Source organism: Equus caballus, chromosome X (genome assembly GCF_041296265.1).
Source record: "Equus caballus isolate H_3958 breed thoroughbred chromosome X, TB-T2T, whole genome shotgun sequence".
NCBI classification, from domain to species: domain Eukaryota; kingdom Metazoa; phylum Chordata; class Mammalia; order Perissodactyla; family Equidae; genus Equus; species Equus caballus.
In genome coordinates this window covers 138,048,955-138,055,632 of record NC_091715.1, presented here as the reverse complement: position 1 = coordinate 138,055,632, position 6,678 = coordinate 138,048,955, and the positions used below count along the sequence as shown (strand labels likewise).

The following is a 6,678-nucleotide window of genomic DNA, read 5'->3' as shown; positions in this document are numbered from 1 at the left end:
TCTCGAGAAGATTCCTTCTGCCCCTTGATGATCCTTCATTCTTTCCCCTCCCTTTACCACTATATGCCCAGGCAACTACTGATCTGCTTCCAGTCACTAGAGGTTAGATTTTATTTTGCAGAGTTTTGTCAAATCGGAATCATAGAGAATATACTCTTTTTTGTTGTTGTTTTGGTTTCCATTCCATTATGTTGATGTCCCAAAGGTTTTTTGTTTTGTTTTGTTTGTTTGTTTTACTGCGTTTGCCTATGGAAGGGCATTTGTCTCCAGTTTGGAGTGATTTTGACTTTGGCTATTAGAAATAAAGTAGTTATGAGCCTTGGTATAAAACCATCTGTATGGAAATATGCTTTAATTCTCTTTGACAGGCTGGATCATATAATACAGTAGGCATATGTATACCTTTCTAAGGAACTAACAAGCTGTTTTCCAAAGTGGTTGTACTGTTTTACATGCCTACTACCACTGTGTGGGAGTTCCACTTGCTCTGTATCTTTGCTGGTACTTTTTATTGCCTATCATTTTAATTTTAGCCATCCAAATAGATGTGTCCTGGTGTTTCATTGTGAGTTTAATTTGCATTTCCCTATTTACTGATGATGAAGAGCATCTTTTCATGTGATTGATCTGCATCCTTGTATGTCTTTTGCTGAAGTGCCTATTCAAATCTTTTTGTCCATTTTTAATTGTGTTTGATCTCTTATTAATGAGTATTGAGAATTCTTTATATATTCTGGATACATGTCCTGTATCAGATACGTGATTTGCAAATATTTTCTCCCATGTGGGTTGTCTTTTCATTCTCTTCAAGAGTATCTTTCAAAGAGAAGAACTTAATTTGGATGAGGTCTAGTTTTTCAATTTGTCCTTTTATGGGTCCTGCTTTTGATGTCATATCTAAGAAATCTTTCCCTAACCAAAATTGGCAAAATTGAAGAGGACCTTCACCAGAACTGCACCATGCTGGCACCCTGATCTCAGACTTCCAGCCTCCAGAACTGTGAGCGGTAAATTTCTGTTGTTTACAAGCCACCCAGTCTGTGGGACTTTGCTATAGCAGCCTGCACTAAGACAGAAGGGATAAGTAAGAACTCTGCCACCTCGGTTTTCAGGTGTCCGGTGAGAGAGACAGGGCTGGGATGAGAGCGGGAGTTGTACAGGATGGGGGTGGTAGATGAAGGCAGATATGGGTGCGTCTGATTTCTGCTATTTTCTTGTTTCCTATTTCTATATTTGCAACAGTTGCTTTTGACTCAATAGTCATGAATATCCTATCATTTACTGCCTCCTTTTTTCTATCCTAAAACATTCCCCAGGTATGCGTGTGGCAGAGAGATGATATTAGCTAGCTAAATCATCAGAAGGATCTGAGTGGTTGTCATAGGCTTCAAACCAGATTCTCAAAACATTGCCCTCAAAAATCATTGCAAGTCCAAATCTTGTCAATAAAATGGGAAACCTCAGATTCAGACAAGTTGGCATAGACCAAACCCTGCATGTCTCAGCTAAGTGCACTATAATGCTGGAAATAACACGAGAGGCAACTAAAGGAAAACTCAGAAAGGTGGAAAGAAAGAGGTGAACTGGTTAGGAACTTCCTGACTGGAGGAACGGCAGAGCTGCAGGTTGTCTTATGACCCCTCACCCAACAGGAGAAGTCAACCTAGGCATGGTGTTTCTCAGTCCTGGACCTAGCAACAGAAGGCGGGCTAGGTAGGCTCCTTGTTCCTGTCCTTTTACCATTAAAATGAAAGCACCACCGCATCAGCACTGCAGTGTCTTCCTGTGGTTTGTCTCATTTATCCTAAGATTTCCGTTATCAGTGATGGGTAATTAAGTAGAAGAGGCCAAGGACTTGAGGAAATCTGGATCTATTTACTTCACCCCAGTCTTCCTTTTTCTTTCAATGAAAAGTTACAGCCCACTATGGATTTCCCCAAATCCTTCCACTTCCCTATCCATTTCCCTACAAGAACTTGAGGTTCTGGTTGCTAATCTCCCAAAATCCCATTTACTTTTGGAAATTGTCTACCCTGAACTTCATTCTGAGTGTACCCAGTTGATGTTGTCATGAGATTTGAAATCACCTAGAGAGACAGAATGGAAAGGTGGGAAAATGCTCTCAGCAAACAAGTCTCACGTGAAAGCCTCACGAACTGTTTTGTAAATCACTTCTGTGTGTTTGCATGGGCTGTTTTGTTTCTCCAGCACCCGAAGAAGAAGTATGCTTTCTGATCTCACCATTCTGGCACTTGAGTATGTTCTTCTCCCCAGGGAGATTCTTGCTGTTATTCACTGGCTCTCCTGGGGCTTGGCATTTAGGTACCTGACACTGAAAGAGGCATCAGGAGGTTTGCGATGCAGGAGCCCGAAGGGCTGAGGTGTTGGACTTTTCTACCTAAAGACTTACTTTGGGGGTGGCAAAACAATTTTTAACGAACTTTCTATAATATCATTAATAATTTGAAAAATCAACAGGATAAGGCAGATATGGATTATTCTTCCTAAGGAAGAGGAGATGGAGGGAGGTTTATTCCACATTGTTCCTGAAACTTGGCTCATTCAAGATGCAGTAGGTGAGGGGATACTTAGAGGATGGAAGAGGCAGAGCAGTGGGATGAGCATTGCAAAGGCACTTTGGATAAATGTTGGTGTCTATTCAAAGACGTAAAGGTGTGAGGGGGGAGTGAAAGCTACATGAGACATGTCTGAGCAGGACAGCCACATTCAGCCACATTGTATGCAGTATCCTATTCAAGGCGGTGTGATCACACAAACTAAACTCTGAATTTTGCCTTTTTGAAGTAGAGTAATGTACAACATGTACATCAATATGTGGTAGTCCTGGGGCTGGGGGTGAAGCTTCAGGCACAGAACTGCCCTCCTATGACTTAGAGGCCACCTCCTCAGTGCCGAGTTATTTCAGAGGACTCTCAGAAGCACATCTTGAGAGACCAGACCCAGCAAATGAGGGTCCCTGGAAAAAGCTTCTCATCTACTCGCTTCAGAGATTTGTGTCCCACTGTTCTGAAAAGACCTGACCAAATTGGAAAGAATTTTGGTGGATATCTTGCCCTCTCTGTAGTCTAGAGTTTCTTCTTTCTGAAGAACCTAAATACACCTCCTGTGCTCAAAGCTACCATCTTCTCTCAGCTTTCCAATTCCCTCACAGGAGCCTTCTTCTTTTTCCTTGCCCTAATGCTATCCTACCTTACAATTCTCTGCTGGACTCAGAAGCCCTTTACTCTCTCAGGGATTGAATCCACCTGTTTCTGCAGGGCCTAGAAGTTCTTTCTTCCTTTAATATTTCTTTGTACCTTCTCTGATCACCATATCAGTAGGGGATTAAGACGGTACACAGAAATTTGCATGAAATTGATATATTTTCCCTTTAATTTAATTTTTTAAAGTTTTGTATAGAGGCATGGCGAGATGTGAAAATCTACCTCTCAGAACTTTTGAGAATGAGGAAGTATTGCGTTGGCCTTTCTCTCTTGCTTATTTTCTTTCAATTAAAAAAATTATTTTAAATTCCACATATAAGTGATACCATACAGTATTTGTCTTTCTCTGTCTGGCTTATTTCCTTTACCATAATGCCCTCCAGATTCATCCATGACACAAATGGCAGGATTTTCTTATTTGTGGCTAAATAATATTCCATTATATATATATATATATATATATATATATATATATATACACACATATATATACCTCTAAATAATATTCCATCATATATATATATACCTCTTACATTTTCTTTATCCATTCATTCATTAATGGACACTTAGATTACTTACCTATCTTAGATATTGTGAATAATGTTAGAATTAACATGGGAGTGCAGCTATCTCTTCAAGACTCTGCTTTCAATTCTTTTGGATAAATACCCAGAAGTGGGATTACTGGATCATGTGGTATTTTTATTTTTAATTTCTTGACGAAACTCCATATTGTTTTCCATAATGGCTCTACCAATTTACATTCCCACCAACAGTGTACAAAGATTCCCTTTTCTCTACATCTTCACCAACAGTTATTATTTCTTGTCTTTTTGATGACAGCCATTTTAAGAGGTGTGGGGTGATATCTCATTGTGGTTTTGATTTGCATTTCATTGATGATTAGTGGTATAGAGCACCTTTTCATGTACCTGTTGGCCATTTGTATGTCTTCTTTGGAAAAGTATCCATTCAGGTCCTTTGCCCATTTTTAAATTGGATTACTTGGGGCTTCTTTTACTAGTGAGTTGTATGAATTCCCTATATATACGGGATATTAACCCCTTATCAGTTACATGGTTTGCAAATATTTTCTCCCATTCCATTGGTTGCCTTTTCAATTTATTGTTTCCTTTGCTGTTGCAGAAGCTTTATAGTTTGATGTAGTTTCACTTGTTTATTTTAACTTTTGTTGCCTACACTTTTGATATCTTATCCAAAAAACCATTTCCAAGACCAATGTCAAGGAGCTTTTCCCTATGTTTTTTCTAGGGGTTTTACAGTTTCAGGTCTTACGTTTAAATTTTTAGTCCATTTTGAGTTAATTTTTGTGAGTGGTGTAAGATGCGTCCAATTTCATTCTCTTGCATGTGCATATCCAGTTTTCCCAGGACTGTTTATTGAAGAGGCTATCCTTTCCTCATTGTGTGTTCTTGGCATCCTTGTCAAAGATTAGTTGACCATGTATGTGTGGGTTTATTTCTGTTCCTGATTCTGTTCCTTTGGTCTATATGCCTGTTTTTATGCCTGTTCTCTTGCTCATTTTGAGGTGTTACTCTTAACCCAGGGCTCTCACAGGAGAAAGCAAGAGAGAGTGAGCAAGCGCCAACTCCTACAGACCACCTTGGATCAAGGTATAAGTGATAGATTCGTATATCAGGGAATGAGACATAACCTGATAACTTAATGCCACATCACCTCCTGAGTAAGTTCATATAAATCAGATCAGGGTGTTGAGTTGGCAATTGATATCTGTGGATTCTGTTGCCTATCTCTAAATCACCATATACCCAAAAATCTGATGCAAAGCCATGAGGAAATTTAGGCTGTAATGAAGAGGAGGAAAATTGTTCTATTTTATCTCCTAACATTGTTACCAGGGTACCATGTCTGTTTACTTCTCACAGTGGCCACTTCTCTCTTTCCTGCCCTCTCAGCATTCCATCTGCAGTGAGTGTCCTCCATCCCTCATATGTGCTAGGTTGCAACAGGGGCTCCTTTGAAGTTTGTTCTCAGGTTTTTGTGCTTATTAGGAGTGAAGTCATTTTTCAGTGTGCATGTTTTGGGAGTTTTGTATTTGTGTGTGTAAGAATATATTCTGTGGGGGTTTTTTGTTTGTTTCCTTTTTAGTGTTTTACTTATGGAATTAATTCTTGTTTTTGCTTATGATATTTTTCATTAAAATTTGGTTTGTGCATTATTTTTTGTTGTTATTTTCTTTACTTGTTTGCTTTTTGGGGTTTGTTTCCTGTGGGCTTTTGTGTATTAGAATTTGTTGTATTTGTGCCTTCTTTTCACTGCTCTGTTGATTGGTGTTTTTTTTAATGTGTGTTATTTAGAATTTCCTGTGGTATTTTTGACTTTCCATTGTTTGCCACTGCACTGTTTTGTGTGGATTATACTTTGGTTTGTTTCTTTATCTGCATGTTTATTTGCATGTGTTGCATGGGTTGCGTTGTCTGCATGTTGACTTTCTAGTATGTAATGTTGCAGCTTCTGCTGTTGCAGACTTCCATCTCTGGGCAGAGGATGCCAAGCTGCAGCCCACATGGTGGTATAAGGAAGAATCAAGGTGTGAAGAAGAAGATAATTCTGTCCAGCACTGTTCCAACCAAGCTCTAGCCAGTTTGCAATATCCAGATACAACAAGTGAGTTGCGTGATCCTTTCTACTTAAACAACTGACTTTTGGGAAATACAAAGTAGTTTTTCATGTGCCAACTATATTAAATAGAAAATAAGCAGAATAATGCAGGCAAGTATTCTAAGTCCAAGAGGAAGAGGGAAAAGGAAAGGAGGAAGGCCTGTTCTCTCTCACTCCTAAAATCTGTCCTATTAAATGCACAGCACGTGAGGGGATAGGCACTCAGGGAAAGAGAAAAGAGAGAGGGGAACACAGCAGTTGTTCTCCAGTTCTTTTGGGTGTGTTCTGCTGATCCCTCTTTGACTGAGAGTGTTGGGATACTGATTGAACAGGCATAGCGAGGGGTGTATTGGGGTGTGTGCAGGATCGCCACCTTCAGCCATGTTGTGTGCAGTGCTCCACTTCAGGAAGTGCCATCCATGTGGCTAGAAATATGATTGGCACCTCTTAGAGTGAAGTAATGCACAACAGGTACATCAGTGCTGGCTCTGGGAGAGGGAATATGGCGACCTGCACACAGGTGCCATTTCTTGAATCTTGGAATCGTTCACTCAACAGCTGGTTCGACTCATGGGACACTTTAAAAAGGCTTCTAAAACCTGGAGAAGGATAGTCCTAGGAAAAGCCTCGTCTGTAGGTTCTTCAGGGCTTTATATCACTTTGTTAAAAAAGGTTAAGAATGTCACCTTCAGCTACGTTTGTTCAGTGCCTTACTCAGGGAGGCGTTGTTCACATAGATTGGTATATGAATGGCACCTTTCTGAGTAGAGTAATGTGCAACATGGACAACGTTTGTGGTGGTACTTGTAAT

At 39.8% G+C, this 6,678-nt stretch overlaps 2 non-coding genes across 2 annotated transcripts; both read left to right on the top strand.

Moving 5' to 3' along the window:
* The first annotated feature begins 6,247 nt into the window (after positions 1-6,247).
* Positions 6,248-6,342, top strand: MIR507A (microRNA mir-507a). Its single transcript, NR_033103.2, is given in 1 exon segment — positions 6,248-6,342. It is a non-coding gene; the product is annotated as a microRNA mir-507a (primary transcript).
* A 191-nt stretch (positions 6,343-6,533) lies between these two features.
* MIR506A (microRNA mir-506a) lies at positions 6,534-6,678 on the top strand. The gene has a single exon (NR_128195.1). It is a non-coding gene; the product is annotated as a microRNA mir-506a (primary transcript).